The sequence below is a fragment of the Vulpes vulpes genome, chromosome 13 (assembly GCF_048418805.1).
Source record: "Vulpes vulpes isolate BD-2025 chromosome 13, VulVul3, whole genome shotgun sequence".
Classification (NCBI taxonomy): Eukaryota; Metazoa; Chordata; class Mammalia; order Carnivora; family Canidae; genus Vulpes; species Vulpes vulpes.
In genome coordinates this window covers 65,697,014-65,714,115 of record NC_132792.1, presented here as the reverse complement: position 1 = coordinate 65,714,115, position 17,102 = coordinate 65,697,014, and the positions used below count along the sequence as shown (strand labels likewise).

Here is a 17,102-nt window from a genome sequence, read left to right as displayed (position 1 = left end):
CACAGGGAAGTGCCTCAGACCACTGCTGAGCTTCATCCCAAGGAGCAAAGGAATTCTAGCCAGGGAACAAAGACCAGCACAGGGCAGCATCGAACTGAGGGCTGTGTTGAGAAACCAATTCATAGGAAGGGGAAAGAAGAGGCATGCCATCCGCCTCAGGGCCACATTTGGCTTCTCTTCCCTTCCAGGTGGAAGGGGAGTCGGCTGTCCTCAATTACGTATCTTCCCTTAGGAACATAGAGCTACCTGCCAGATTCAGAAGTGACTCAGCTTTTAGGAGGCTTCTTTGAGGCTATGCTATTTGTATATTCACCCAGGAAGTAACTGTAGAGCACCTGCTGTGTGCCAGGCTCTATGCTGGAGGCGAGGGGTGCACACAGAGCTGCCCTCAAGGAGCTTCTGGCCCAGGCTGAGTAAGCAGAGACACGGGGAAAGCAAGACCAATTTAAGCCCCATGGGGGATGCAGGAACAAAATGGTGTGCTTGAAGGGCACTCCAAGAAGGGCGTCTCATGGACCCTGACAGCATTGTGTAAACATCACTTTGGTTCCTTGCAGAGTCTCAGGCTTGGTGTCAGCATTTTTGAGAGCTAGCCGGAGCTTGGCAGCAACCAGCACATCTGCTGCATTGCAGGAAGAGCTTGAGATTTCTAAAGCTGTTTCTTTAGGAAGATCACAGTCCTTGACTTCTGATTTCCACATAGACTTTCAGCATTGGGAGCAAAATCCTCCTGGTGTGTCAGCAAGCAGTCAGGAAATGAGATGCCCTGCTACTCCCCTGGCACAGGAGCAATAATGCATCGCAAGTTTCGGTTATAAAAAATAAAAGGAAGAAATCAAGATCATGCAGTAGATAATGCCACGTTCCACCATTTGGATGAGATTTGAAATATTCTTCAGGCCTGTCTACAAGCCTAGTGTGACTCCCTAAAAGCACAGATTCACACAACCCACGGTAGGAACACAGAGTCATGAAATTCCAATGTTGTTGTTGTTTTTTAATGTAAGGGAATTTTGTTAACATTTGTCAGAATATTTAGCTTTATTGATGTCTGGGATTGAATTCTGGAGAAAGTTCTCATATTGGAGGTTGCCGTTACAGCTTTATCAGCTAATACTGCACGTGTATGTGTGCGCGCGCATGTTTTAATATATGTGATAGCAATAATGAAAAAGAGGAATGGAATGTTAATACACACCAGCTCCCAAGAGAGCAAGGAAGCACTGCAAATATACACAGTGGCATCAAAGCAACATTTCTTTTGAACTAAATAATGCAAATTAGGTTTACCTCGATCCATCTCCCTTTTCATTGGAATATATTTTCAAAGAAATGAAATATGGGTTGTCCTTGTTTTCTTGCTAAAAACTAGGCCTCCCTAAACAAAACCAAGTTTTTGAGGCTGTCAACACTTCTTACAAATGATGACATTTTTTTGTAAGCATGTTAAATTAGAATAGAGAAGATCCTGGCTAATTTGGGTAGCTCGAGCTTCTGAAGGCTTGTGTTGCGCCCTTTCTTTGCGGTGGAAGCAAATTCATATTGACTGTCTTCTCCCCTTTCTCATTCAGTTTTCATCATCACATCAGCTGTGGGCCCCTGCACTCACCCTCACATTCTCTTTGTTGTGTTGTTTCCTGCAGGTTTGGCTTATTTTTCCCTCCCCTTCTCTTGTCTTCCTGTACGTATTCTCCACGAGTTTATTTTCCATTTGGAATCTATTTTATCCCTGCTACGGGAGTATCGATCCTCTGTCATATAGACCACCTGCTTCCTGGTGTCCCCTCTTGACTGTCACACAGGCTATTATTGCATGTAGGTCACTTTTGATTATTCCAATGTTGGCTGCGGTTTTCCCAGCTGATGCCATATAGCCTTCCCGTATATCATCAAGAGCATGCAGAGGCCCCCTGGCCTTTTGCTTTGGCCAGATAATCCATTCAGAGGCTTGGATTGAAAAACAAAAAGTGGCCACATTTTCCTATTAATGGAAACATAACTTTTTGGTTGAGGATGAGGAACAGGAAAGAGAATAACAAGTAAAACTTGGCTTTAGCATGTTACCAAAGAGAGAGCAAAAGTCCTTATGTTTTCAGGCTTTGATGTACAGCCATTTGTGTGGACATGCCTGTAGCAAGGACTTTGATGGATAGCTCCCCACCTTCCCACTCCCCATCCAGACTTGCATGCTGTTGAAGAACAGGCCTGCTATCGTTCTTCTATCAGGTTGAGAGGCCAGGCAACCACAATCATCGTTAAAAATGTAGGGCTATTTCAGGAAGGTGTAAAGTATGCTAAATCCTATGAAATATATTTTTAGACAGATCTAATCTGGAGAATGATGCCTTTGATTAAGGAAACTTGGTAAAAATCATCTTGCTGCTCAGAAAAATCATTTTAGGTAAAATAAATCAAGAGCAAAGATATTTAATGGGTTCAATTAGTCACGTTGAAGTCATGGGAGCAGCTATACAAGTGTACTTTCCCAAGTATAGAGGGGACCAGACATTCTCTCCTTCTTTGTGTCCACTTTCTTTTCAAGAAAGCTAGTACCTATGCTTCTATGCCAGGAAGCTCCTGATGAAATATTTTAAAGGAGAATGAGCAAGAGATGCGTACTTTTTCATTCCTCCTTGAGCATCTTGGACCATTTTTCCTCTTCTCTTAATGGCAGAGTGAATGTATCTATGTATCACAAAACGTCCCTCCCACTCCTGCCCAAGAGCTCATCATATATTACAAAGAGCAGCAACCTTGTCTCTGTGGAGGTAGCCTGTGTCTCTTTCCATGATATAACCTTGAGAGACATGGAGTAGGGTAGAGAGTTCTTCATGATTTCCTTTTATCTGCTCTTGTTTTCTCACACACAATCAAATGGTGTTGAGCTGCCAACCCACAAACTCTTGAAGATTTATTCCTTGGCTAGGGAAGTGCATAATATTGAAGATGAAAACTGATAGGTGGAAGGGTAGGGAACCAGCAAACATATTTCCTTCAGCTGTCTTGGGCAGAGCATCACGTACTGATCTGAAGTTCAATACACCTATTTCTATTCTTCATTCATTCATTCATTCATTTATGTATTTATTTATTTAGGGGGGCAGAGGGAGAGAGAATCTCAAGCAGACTCTGCAATGAGCACTGAGCCTTATGTGGGGCACCATACCACAACCCTGAGATCATGACTCAAGCCAAAATCAAGTCTGATGCTTAACCTTCTGAGCCACCCAACCTCCCTCAACATGCCTATTTCTTACTTCATGGCTACCTATTCAGGGAGAATGAGGCAGCAGAGGCAAATGTGGCATCACCTTCTTCATTTCAGCCTTGGAAGGGAGGATGTAGGAATTATATACTTTAGTGTGTGTGTGTGTGTGTGTGTGTGTGTGTGTGTGTGTGCAATGGTTAGGCGGTTCGGGGACAATGCTGGTAAAATAAAACTCTCCTGAAAAAATTAATGACAGCAACAAAAGTTTTGAGTAGGAATAGATCAGATGCTGTGCCTTTAAGAGTCTCACAAATGTTTGCGTTGAAAATAAAAGGCTTTGAAACCACAGGTTTTATTCCAGTTTCTGGAAAGTGTTGATCCAAACTGGTATCTTCTTAATAATTCTCAGACATGAAAAATCGTTTTAAAGCTCAAGTTAAATGGTTTGTATATAATACACTGTCCCTTGAATAACTCTGCTTGAATTAATTTCAACCAAGAGCATTGCCTGTTATAAACAGAACTGATGTTTTCAATACCAAAATTCTCTCAGAAATATAGGTCTTTTGATAAAGCAAAAAATGACATGTCATTTCCCCTTTTAAAGGCTTACATAAATCCCACTTTGTTATTCTGTGGATTTTTCCTTTGTCTAACACACTTGTAGGAGCTTAGGCAATACCTGCAGCCATGGAGCATAATGATTGCAGTCAAGTGTCTAATAGGTGTTTTCCTTTGTTCTGGTTTCAGACTAAGTCTCTGCCATGGTCCATGTCCTTGTATTTAAATCACTGACTTAGTAGTGCTCGAGCCACAATAGATGCCATTGGGGAGAAGCAAAAGACAAAATACTGTAAAACTCGAAGCTAAAGAGATAAAGTCTTAGTGGGAAATCTCTGAAATATTTTAAGTGGTGAAGTAATGTGAACAGATTTAGTTTGGGGGAAGATAAGATTAGTTGCAAAGTAGGGATTTCAGCTGGGGGGCTGAGGGGTGGGGACCATTCTGGGTGGGAGGAGAGTGGTTAGAAAAACCTTGGGGAGTAGCCTGAGTGGTAGAAGGGTAAGGGAAATGTCAGATTGGGGGGTGGCTAGGTTGAGAAATTAAGGAGTTGAGTAGGAGAACTTGCTAACTGATTGGGGGTAGGGAGTGAAGGAAATAAAGGATTCAAAGATGAGGTCCATATTCTTGCATATGTAACAGATGGTCATTTATTGGGAAAACCCAGCAGGAGATGATACACTCATGTTGAGATATGTGAATTTCAAAATACAGATGGGACTACCAAATTTATTAAGAGGTGTGGAGTGCAGATAATTTGGGAATCAATACTTGGTAGAGAAAAGTATTTGTGGGCATAAAGAAAGATGGGGACTTGCATGGAGGGCCCCACATTAAAGTGAGAAGAGGGAGCCCAGGATAAAATGAGAGGAACACCCACACTGAGAAGATAGGATCAAAGGGAATAGAACCCCAGAGGTGAGGATGTTTTATGAAGGAGGAAGTAGTTGACAGTAAAATTCTACTGAGAAGATAAAGATGGAAAAGAATTCATTTGATTTTGTTGTAAAGGAAAATAGGTTCAGTGCAATAGAGGGGATGGAAATCATCTTGCGATGGGTGGACGGTGAGGAGCATAGACAAAGTTTTCCATAATTTTGACAGTTGAACCAAAGGCAGCGAATTCTCTATGCGGAATTGTTAACCCTACCACATATGAAAACTTCGTTTAGATACAGACATCATAACAGGTTTGATTTTTAACTTTGACTTGACTTATTACTATGGCAGAAGGCCCAGCTCAAAGAAATAGAACCTGTTATAGAAGTACTATCAGAAAAGAATGGCCAAGTCAGGTGAAACCGCTATCGTATGACTGTGAGTATTTGCCTTTGTCTCTGTATGTGTTTTGGTCTGCGGCCATTAATAGCTTAGATTCCATGAAGCAGTGGCAAAGGGGAGTGTGTCAGAGCAGCAGGCCAAAATTAAATTACAGCAACCTCGCACTTTGCATTAAAACCTTCACTCGGAGATGGAGGCTGGTAATCACATCCAGATTTTCCTTAAAGACAATGGCCCTCCATGCAACTGGCCACACTCAGTTAATTCATGCTGTCAGCTGCCTTTATTGGCTGTGGGGAATGCAGTATTGATTCTTGAACTCAGCAGCAGCACAAAGAGCCACTAGTGCATGGTCAAAATGCTGCAATAAAGGGCTGGCAGCTTGAGAAAAGCAGCCATTCCGTTGCACAAACAAGGTCAATTAGAGGACAGTGCAGTGTAATATAAATAGCATTAGCATCCCTCTTCAACTCCGATGATATCACGCTGGCAGAATGACAGTAAGGAAAATAAGGTTTAATGTCGAATAAATATAAAGGCATTTAGTGTAATTTAATTTCAAGCTCTCTATCATTTTAAAAGTGCTATGAGTAGCAAAATATTTAGTTTCATCATGGGTAGGAATTTATGTCTACAACACTGAGTTTTTGATAAAACTTTGTGCTCTAGCCAATTAGTCACGTACAGTAAAACTGATGTCGTTAATGCTATTGAGAAGTAAACAATTTCTCATTCACAGTTTCAATGTAGTGTGCCTACCTGTTATTTATTATCCTATTTAATATTGAAATTCCAGAATCTCTAGAGTATCATGAAGGAGGAACAAAAGATATCCTGGTATTTTTAGTTTAAGAGATAGAGCAAGTTGCGTCTTTTTCTTTTCTTTTCTTTTCTTTTAAGTTGCTGGAAATTACTAGGACCTTTTGTTTAAATACTTGCATTCATTACTTTTATTTATGGGAGAATTTTTCCTACCTTCTTTGTCAGTTCAAAATTAATTACAAATGTAAAACGCATCATGCTGTTAACACATACTCTATGCGGGAAACAAATTATACTCTCAAAATAGATAATGGACAGCTTGGAGAGGTAATTGATAAACCTACCCTGCCTACAATAACTGAATAGATTTTAGAAAAATATATAATTGTAAGGAATGGAAAGACTGTGTTTGAATTCTCTTAGTAATGAGTGCGCCCAGGGTTGACTAGGAGCAACTCATTAAAGTGCATAAAAGAGTTTAAAGAAAGTTTGAAATCATGGTGTCTTTGAAACGTCCATTAACCTCTGAGAGCGTATATAGTTTCTCAGGCTGATGTTGTCCAGTAATTTGGTCAAAACCAGTTTCTAAAAGATGAATGTACCAAGTAGCCTAATGTATTTCCAACAAACCAGCTGTGTTCATTGTGAGTTGGATACAAGAATCCCACAATGCTTTCATAAACTTCCGTGAGTGAGTTAATATATCTCATTTTTTTTTAATCCCATAGGTCCTCCTCCATCAGCTAAAAGATAATTTGTGGGCAGCCCTGGTGGCTCAGGGGTTTAGCGCCACCTTTGGCCCAGGGTGTGATCCTGGAGACCCAGGATCGAGTCCCACATCAGGCTCCCTGCATGGAGCCTGCTTCTCCCTCTGCCTGTGTCTCTGCCTCTCTCTCTCTGTGTCTCTCATGAATAAATAAATAAAATCTTAAAAAAAATATTAAAAAAAGATAATTTGTATTACCTCTTAACAGAGATGCTATAAGACCAAATACACAACTTTCTACAGAAATTAGGCTGAAGGATTACCAAATTTTCAAGACCATAGACTAGTAGAATTTTAGGTCTGAGAAAGATGTTAGAAGGTGATCAAATCCCACTTCCTGCTATTTATCTGGGAAAAGATAGGCCAAATAATTTAAGCCACGTGAACAATGTCATAGAACTAGCCAATGGCAAGACTAGAACTTTTTAAATTTTGTTTGTTAATTGTCCATGATTCTTTTCACTTCACTACAATATTTGCTTTTCTTTAGAAGATTTTATTTATTTATTTGAGAGAGAGAGAGAGAATGAGAAAGCATGAGCAGGCGAAGGGGCAGAGAGAGAGGGGGAAGCTGACTACCCACTGAACAGGAAGCCCGACATGGGGCTCCCAAGCTGAAGGCAGATGCTTAACTGACTGAACCATCCAGTTGCCCCTACAATATGAATTTGAAAAGAAACATATTTATTGTATAATCTCACTAAGTAAAGTAATAATATTCAGGGGAAAAAGTTTTTAAAAATAGATATTGAAAAATTTGGAAAATAAATGTCCTCCATTTTCCTATCTCTCAAAAACTAATTATAAAATTTCCCCCAATTTCTCTTATGTAATTATTTCTATCTCTCCCTCTATCTATATCTGTGTATAGCAACTTGTATTTAAAAAAATGATATACCGGGCAGCCCCGGTGGCTCAGCGGTTTAGCGCCGCCTAAGCCCAGGGTGTGATCCTGGAGACCCAGAATCGAGTCCCACATCAGGCTCCCTGCATGGAGCCTGCTTCTCCCTCTGCCTGTGTCTCTGCCTCTCTTTCTCTCTCCCCTCTGTGTATTCTCATGAATAAATAAATAAAATCTTAAAAAAAATAAAAATATGATATACCATAAATGATTTTCTGGCCAGTGTTTATAAGTCTAGTAAACATCCTTTCTAATGGATGCATAACATTCCATCTTATAGTTATAGCCTCACTTAATTATCAAATCTCCTTTTGTACTACATTTGGATTTTTTCCAGTTATAGTTAATATGTAATGAATATCCTTATATACATTTTTTTCATACTTAAAATATTTCTATAGGATACATTGCTCAAAAACAGAATTAACCAGCAGGTTAAGTGAATTTTTTTTTTAACAAACCCTTTATTTTGAAATTATATTAGATTTATAAACTAGTTAGGAAGTTAATACACGCCTCATCCAGTTTCCTCTAAAATTAACATCTTATATTACCATGATAATATCATAAACTATGTTTAGCTGTGAAAACTAAGAAGCCAGTATCGGTACATTACTATTCACCGGACTCCAGATTTCAGTAGGATGTTTTTACTAATGTATTTTGTTATTGTTTGAGGATCCAATCCAGAATAAATGCATTCAGTTATGTTTTCTGTTTCTTTGGGGCTGTGATTATTTTCACTCTTCGCATGTTGCCCATCACCCTGACAGTTCTGAAGAGTACTGGCCAGGTATTTTGTAGGAGGGGATTGATTGATATTTGCACTTAAAATTTAATCCCCAAGATGTTTTATTAATCTATTATACCAGTGAATGTTAGTGACTCTATTTTTCTAATAACCTTGACATTGGAAGATATTTATCTCTTGTTAAACTTTGCCTCCTGGCTGGTGATAAATAGAATTATTTCATGGATTTAATTGATGTGTAGGTTGAGAATATTTTCAAAGACTTATCATTTGTTTTTCATTTCTTATGAATTGATCATTCATGTTCTTTGTCCATTTTTCTACTAGGATGTTGAACTTCTCTGACAAATTTGTTAAATTTTTCACGTATTAGAGCTCTTGGCCTTCGGATTGCTCCAAAAAATCTTAACAAATATTTATATCATCGTGGGTTTTTTTCAGTGTTTTAATGTTTCTTTTTCTATAGATAAGTTGTTGTAAGTTACTTTCCCCACAGTGTCTGAATAATTTGTCATGTTTAAAGATAGTACTTTCTTTACACCTAGATTACAAAATGTTCATGAATTTATTTCTTGTATATTTTGGCCTCATATTTTACATACCTATCTTTGACACATCTGGGATTTATTCTGATGTTAGGAATGTTGGAGGGATCCAGTTTAGCTGTGTATACTCTTTTGCCTTTTGTTTATTTGGTGAAATGGGACTGACAACATCTGAGGGAGAAGTAGTCATAATTTTTGGTTCCAAACACAGTAGAGCCTCATCTGAAGAAGAGTATGAGAAGTGATATTTTACTGTACACCTACCTGCTACCTTAAAATCCTTTATAGTCTTTATTTTGCTTGATCTCTCAACTGCATCTAACACTTATTCACTACCCCTTTGAGTTTTCTGATCCCACATTACGTTTCTTTTCTCTTTCTTGATCTATTTCATGCTCCACTTAAGCTCTAATTCTTGAGGGTGGGTGTTCCTGCCATTTGGGTTCTGTACCACTTATCTCCTCACCTTGAGTGTATGTGTGTGTGTGTATACATGTGTATATTGTACAGTTGTCATCTGTCTCTTGTTGTAACCCAGAAACTATTCTAAGCATATTAAATATAATTACTTATATAATCCTCATGATAGCCTTATGAAATTGGTACTATCATTATTATCTTCTTTCTATAGATGAGAAAACTAGAAAAATTCATACACTCTCCTAAGTTAGTCTAAATTCTGAAAAATGAAGATAGAATTTGAACCCAGCCTCTCTGGCTCAAAAGTTCATAGTCAAAAAAAAAAAAAAAAAGTTCATCGTCTTCATCAGTGTGGTGAAGTGTCCCTCAGTACTATGTGGCTGCTATTGGTTGAGAGAATTATCATCTACTCCTGTCATGTTTGTTGGTATCATTATTCACTGAAGTAAGGAACCTGACTTATTCTTTACCTCACCTTTCATGTATAATGCATAGCCAGTATTGTAGATTTTACTTCTGTATGATTTGAACTCAGCTTCTCTCCCTCAAGTCTTATCTGCTATGCTAGATTTGGCCTTCATTATCCTTTGTCTGGGCCACTGCAATAACCTTCTAACCATAGTGCCAAGTCTGTTTGGATGGATTACTGGACATCTATCTAAAAGACAAGTTTAACCGTGACATTCCTCTGAATGAGCTCCTCAGCAGCTTCCTCCCCATCCTAGTGTGAGTTCTAAGCAAGGTTCTTCATGCCCTGACGCTCACTCCCTGACCTCGCTGATTTCCATTCTTCCCTGCTTCCATCCCAAACACTCCACTCCAGAGTGTTCTGCTTGGGTCATGTTTCTCACTGTCTGAGTCTCTCCTCATTCATTGCCCTCTCCAGACAGTCCTCTCTCCAGCCTCTTGCTTCCAGGATGGCTGGAGCAGGTACCCTTTCTCCATCATAACACTGGATTTCCCAGGTACTGAAGTCATCTGCCTATTTGTCTGTCTCACTGAGCTCCTTCAAGGAGGACTCAACAGTGTTTCATTTGTCTTTACTTTTTTAGTACCCAGGTGCCTGATACTGTATAGGGCACTTGTTAAATGTTTGCTAACCTGAATTCTAGAGGCAATTTTATAATATCCTAAGTACTATGCCTGCCTTATAGTCACATCAGAGAGAATCTTTTGAGCTCTTGAACTACTTTAAGCAGACATTCAAGTCACTGAAGGAATAATTGTACACAAGTCAACTATGGAAATCATTGCTTTCAAACAGCAAGTAAAGGAACGTTTCCCGGATGGATAGATGCTATGTTATTATAGTGTTTGGTACATGTAATTAGCGAGCTGCTCTTGTAGACGTTCCTTGACTTGCTATTAAATCTGTGCTCTGAATCTCCATTTCTATTAAAATGTAACTGCAGCTGATTTACATCCCACATCCACAACATTAAGGGCAATGTAGAAGCCACCATCTCTAAAGACCCAGTGGTGAGTCTTTCTGACATTGGTTTGTGATGGGAACAAGAATTTAGTGGGACGTTAAGGCAGCATGTACAAAAAGAAGTCAGGGTGATGGAGAATAGACATTAATAGAAAAACAAAAACCATTTATTTGGCATTCTTATGTGCCAGGGACTGTATTATCTCATTTAAAATTGTACATGCTCCTCCTCAAGTCTTCAAGACATGACTATTGCCTTGAAATTATGGCAGGAACAGCATAAAAAGGAACTCAGATAACTTCTATACCTTTCGTGGAGTAAAACCTAAGTAGTTAGCCATAGCTGTTCCTTGTCCACTATGGACTATGTTGACTGGAATTCAGTGTCATAGAAAAGCCTCCCCATCCCCTTAACACAATGGTCTCAGGAGACTCAGAAACCCCAAGAGTAGAAACTCCTTCCATAAACCTTCGAAGTTCAAATCTTTCAAGCACACACACATCTCAAGGGCCCCTTTGGGCTAGTGTGAAATGTCTTCACATCAAAAAATATTTTTTTTGCAGGAACTCAAGGTGGAGAAACAGTATGTTCTAAGACATGCAGGAATGTTTGTGACTATCCCTGCCAGTATTTCTACCTCCTTTGGATTTTTTCTTATCATTATGTATGGCATTTCTTTTGCTCTCCTCAGCCTTCCTATAGAATGCCAATGTGTTGATTTTTGGTGATTTTGGCCAATGTGTTCCTTAGGATTTCTTCCTGGGAAAGCTGGATGAATAAAGTAGGGGATGTGCACTTCCTACTTCCTAGAGAAATGTGAAGTCTAACTCTTGCTGGTGAGTCAAGTATTACAGACTTTCTGTCTGATTTGCCTTCCCTTCAAGGTTGTCCCACACAGGGATTCCGGATTTTGAGTTAAGTTAAACAAAACAGATAAAATTAGCCCATTCTAAAGCATAGAAGAAAAACTCAGTGATATTTTAGATGTATTTGGGGTAGGAAGAAAAGAGCAATCTGAAGAGGAGGTCCTTGAAAACAGGGAGAGTCCTGGCAAAAGGATAGCAATGCTAGGTTGATGATCTGGAGTTCGTAGATTTCTCAATCAATCTCTTCTTCATGTAAGGGGTCTTGCCATTCTTACCATGAGACTACTGTCCAAGACTCTGCAAATGGATTGAATGGAGACTAGTTTAAACAAAGCAAAACTTATGGACAGCCCATATTTTAGGATCTCCTTCCTTATTCTCACTGTGAAAATATTATTTTGTTAAATGTGTGCTATTTAGTTTTTAAAATTCATCTTTAAAATAGATTTCCCCTGAAAGTGTGTGTGTGTATACGTGTGTGTATGTATTGCTTGCATATTTATTTGATCTTCTTTCTCTGTTTTTCCTTTTTTGTTGTTGTTGTTGCTCTTGGTTATTTTAAACATTGTCATTAGCTCTATGTTTTATTGTACTTCTACCTTAAGGCCCTTAAATAAAAGTATCTTTTATTAAGCCATAAAAGTCATTTTAACTATGCATACTCTCTTAATTATGTCTCTGTAGGTAGACACATGTTTATATTTTATTTTATTTTTTTTCATGTTTATATTTTAAAAAATAAAACAAGAACCTTTAACTGTTTTCTCAGGAGCAATGAGAATGCAAATGAATAAGAATTCATGTTGATCTATTCTGGAGGTTTTTGGAATTTGCTTGGAAATGGGAATGAAATACCATGTTTCTTCTTTCTTTTTTTTTAAAGATTTATTTATTTATTTATTTATGATAGACAGAGAGAGAGAGACAGAGAGAGAGAGAGAAAGAGAGAGGCAGAGACACAGGAGGAGGGAGAAGCAGGCTCCATGCTGGGAGCCCGATGCGAGACTCCAGGATCGCGCCCTGGGCCAAAGGCAGGCGCTAAACCGCTGAGCCACCCAGGGATCCCCCAAATGCCATGTTTCTATATGCATTTCCTCTCCGTGTATTTTGCTTAAATATCAGTGGCAATGTGTCTGTGAAAATATAATTATCAACAGCCTCATCATACATGAGTGGAATCTCAGCGTCCACTAAATAGATTTTTATATCTCTTCCATCTCTATTTAAATGTGACTTCATTTTATTTCCTTAGCTGGAAACACTGACAAAGGAAAAAAAATGAAGGAAAGAAGGAAAAAGAGGAAGACAGGGCTGTTCATTTCTGCTATCAAATGACCAACAGAAAATCTATTAAAAACTACATTTTTATATGAAAAATAACATTTGGTTATAATAAACCTCTAGTGTACATCTTTAAGCTAAGATGTTCTCTGGTTCTTTTGGTTAATCTGTATAATTAAACAATACCAATAAATTAAAATAGCAATAAGTTAATTGTAGTCAAATTATTTTTCATTATAGACATGCTAGCTAAAAGGAAATCTGAGACACAGAAAACTGAAAGTATTGTTCAATATGTATTGAAGTCTTACCATGTATCAGTCATTGTCAAATACTACAGATACAAAGGAGATAGAGACTTTGTCCTTGAAGAGTTCCCATTTACTTGGAAAAACAGAGGAAGACAACCCTCTAAAATAAAATACTTCCTAACCTTCAGAAAAGTTGCACAGGAAACAAATGATTCATACACTTTGGTGGAAGCTTGTACAATGGATAATGAGTAGAATTTGCAAGGGTAGGAGGAAAACTGGTGCATTTCCTGATGAAGATTGGAAAAGTGCTGGGGGACAACTGTGACTGTTACAGAATGCCATTCAAGTGGTATCATAAAATATGTAGTCTTTTGTGTATGAATTTTCCATTTAAAATAATGCCTCCAATATCTATATTGTTACATGTGACACTAATTCCTTTTTTGTTTATTATATATAATTGGGGACTAAGCCATTGTATAGATATACCACAACTGTAAATGGGTTCACTAGTTAATGGACATCTGGCAGGTCTTTTTTGTGGACATATGTTTTCATTTTTCTTCTTTAAATTTCTAGCAGTGGAGTTTCTGAGTTGAATGCAAAGTGTAGGTTTAACTGTAAAAAATTGCCAAACATATTTCTAAAAAAGCTATAGCATTTTTCATTTCCACCAGCAACATATGAGAGTTTTAGTTGTTCCATGTGATATTTAATTTCACATGTCAACTTGACTTGGCTAAGGTAAACTATTATTTTGGGGCATGTCTATGAGAGTGTTTCTGGAAGAGGTTAACATTTCAATTAGTAGACTAAGTAAAGAAAATCACCCTCACAAAATCTGGTGGGTATCATCCCTTGAGGGCCTAAGTAGAAAAAAGAAGGGGAAGGGCAAATTTACTCTCTGTTTCAGCTGGGGCATTCACTTTCTCATGCCCTCAGATATCACTGCTTTTGATTCTTAGGTCTTTGGACTTGGGCTAGAACTACACCATGACTTTGCTGGGCCTCCAGTTTGCAGATGGCAGATTGTGGAATTTATCCTCCATAATTTAGAGAGCCAAGATGCATAATCTCTCTTTCGATATACCTATATGTAACCTATTGGTTATGTTTCTCTGGAAAAATTCGGATACATTCCTTATCCTTTCCAATACTTGATATTGTCAGTCTTAAATTTCTTATTTTTTAAATTTAAATTCAATTAGCCAATGTATAGTATATCATTAGTTTCAGATCTAATGTTCAATAATTTATCAGTTGCGTATAACTCCAGTACTCATCACATCATATGCCCTACTTAATGCCCATCACTCATTCAATCTTAAATTTTAGCTATTATAGTGAGTGTGCAATGGTATCTCATTATGGCTTGAATTTGCATTCTTCTAATTACTAGGAATGTTAAATACACTTGTCATGTCATCATTTGCTATTCATATACCATCTTTAGTGAAGTATCTGCTCAACTATTTTGCTCATCTTTAACAATTGATCTGTGTCCATAAATATTCCTTATATAGTCTCATATATTTTTGTATTCTGGTTCTTTATCAGATATGTGTTTTCTTTTAAAAAAATTTTTTTTAATTTATTTGAGAGGAAGAGTAGAAAGAGAAAGAGAGAGAGAATGAGAACAGTCGTGAGGTGGGAGAGGGAGAAGTAGACTCCTTGCTGAGCAGGAAGCCTGATGTGGAGCTCAATCTTAGAACCCTGGGATCATGACCTGAGCGAAAGGCAAACGTTTAACCCACTGAGCCACCCAGGCACCTCTCAGATATATCTTTTTAAATATTTTTTCCAGTCTATGGCTTGCCTTTTATTTTTTTAAATGTTTATTTGAAGAGCAAACATTTTTAATTTGAAAAAATTCATCAATTTTAAATGGCATGTGTTTTTGTGCTTTTTGTTGCAAAGTTACGAAGATTTTCTCCATGCTTTTGCACTTTGATTTATATCTGTTTGAGCTAATTTCTGGATTTTATATTAAATAAGAGTCAAGGTTAACTTTTTCTTGAGTGTATATGAAATTGTTCTAACACTATTTAAATGATTATTTTATCCTCACTGGATTACATTGGCACATTGTAAAAAATCGTCCAAGGCTAGACTCTCTATTCTAGCTCATTGATCCATATGATCCATTATCCTTTGCCAACACCTCTTTATCTTTACTGTACTAGCTTTATTGTAAATCCTAGAGTCAGGTAGCATAAGTTATCCAACTTTGTTCTTCAAAAATGCTTCTTTAGTAGTCTAAACTTTCACAACTTAATACATTTTAGAATCACTTTATAAATTCTATTCCCAAAGTCTGCTGGGATTTTGACTTATATTTTGTTGAATCACAATACAAATTTGAATGTTTTGACAAAACAGAATCCTCCAATCCATGAATATGCCACTTTTCCCCATTTATTCAGACATTCTTTAATTTTTCTCAGCAATAGTTTTCAGTACAAGTTTTGCATATCCTTCGTTAAATTTGCCCCTAAGTATTTTATGTCTTTAAATTCTATTAAAATAGGATGCCTGGGTGGCTCAGCGGTTGAGCAACTGCCTTCGGCTCAGGGCATGATCTTGGAGTTCTGGGATTGAGTCCCACATCGGGCTCCCTGCATGGAGCTTGCTTCACCCTCTGCCTGTGTCTCTGCCTCTCTCTTTCTGTGTCTCTCATGAATAAATAAATAAAATCTTTTAAAAAATTCTATTATAAATGATATTTCATTAATACTTCAATTTTTAGTTGTTTGTACTAGCAGATAGAAATATAAATGATTTTTGTATATTAACCTTTATCCACCTTCTACAGATCTCTATATTTTCTATTCATCATGTTTCTCTGGAGAACTCTAATACATTCCTTATTATTGTTATTCCTTATCAACTTATTTGTTTACTTGCTTTGCGTAGATACTTTAGGATTTCCTACATAGATGGCCATGTCACATGCACATAAAGACAGTTATACTGCTTCCTATCTATCTCTATGTCTTTTATTTATTTATTTTTCTTTATTGCATGGTCTAGGACCACTAGGATAATGATTAATAGAGATGGTAAGAATAAACATTTTTTCCTTGCTCTAAATCTTCGGAAAGCTTTCAGATTTTCAACATTAAATATGTTGTTGGCAGTAGGTTTTTTATAAATACCCGTTGTCAGTTTGAAGAATTTCTTTTCTATTCCTGCTTTGCTGGGAGTTTTTACCATGGATCGTTGCTGAATTTTGTCAAATGCTTTCTAAGCACATATTGAGATGATTATCTGACTTGTTTTAGCATATTAATTAATTGATTGACATTGGGTTTAGACATAAAACCAACTTTGCCTTCTTTGGATAAGCCCAAATAGGTCATAATATTTTGTGCTTTGTATATCTACATTGCTAGATGTACTTTTTATAATTTTTGTTATATGGGCCTGTGGTTTTGTTTTTGTTTTTCTTTCTTTCTTTTTTGTTTCAGTTTTTGTATAATGGAAATATTGACATCATAAGATGAGTTGGGGTGAGTGCCTTTCTTTTCTATTTTTTGGAGGCAGCAAACTTCAGTAGTAGTCTTTGAGTATGGAGTTTTTACTGTGGAAAAGGATTTCTATTAGCTGCAAATTCAATTTCCTTAAAAGATAAAAGACTATTCAGATGATCTATTACTTCTTGAGTTAGCGTCTGTAACTCACATCTTTCAAAAAGTTTGTCCATTTCACCCAAATGGCCAAATCTATTGCCATATAGTTATTCATAGTATTTCCTTATTATCTCCTTAATGTAAGGCTGATCCTGTAGTGATATCTTCTCCTTCATTCTTGAAATTACCAATTGCATTTTCTTTTCTCTTGATTAGTTTCATTAGAATTTTGTTTTTTGAATTTTTATAATTTATTGATAAAAAGAAGGCTGAATATCTTGACAAAGTTAATATAGTATCTGAGGACAAACAGCATTAAATATGGGACATGTCCTATATACAGATGCCTGGAAACCTATAGATTTTATAATGATGTACAAAGGCCATGGTAAAGGGGCAGACCCTGCAATCCAGCTACTGGATACCAAAGGCATCTGTCTCATA

At 37.3% G+C, this 17,102-nt stretch overlaps 1 long non-coding RNA gene across 1 annotated transcript in view; it reads left to right on the top strand.

Moving 5' to 3' along the window:
• The first annotated feature begins 557 nt into the window (after window positions 1-557).
• LOC140595190 (uncharacterized) overlaps window positions 558-17,102 on the top strand; it is a 50,014-nt gene continuing 33,469 nt past the window's right edge. The window contains exon 1 of the long non-coding RNA XR_011996643.1: window positions 558-954. This is a non-coding gene — a long non-coding RNA (uncharacterized lncRNA). The remainder of the gene's footprint in view (window positions 955-17,102) is intronic.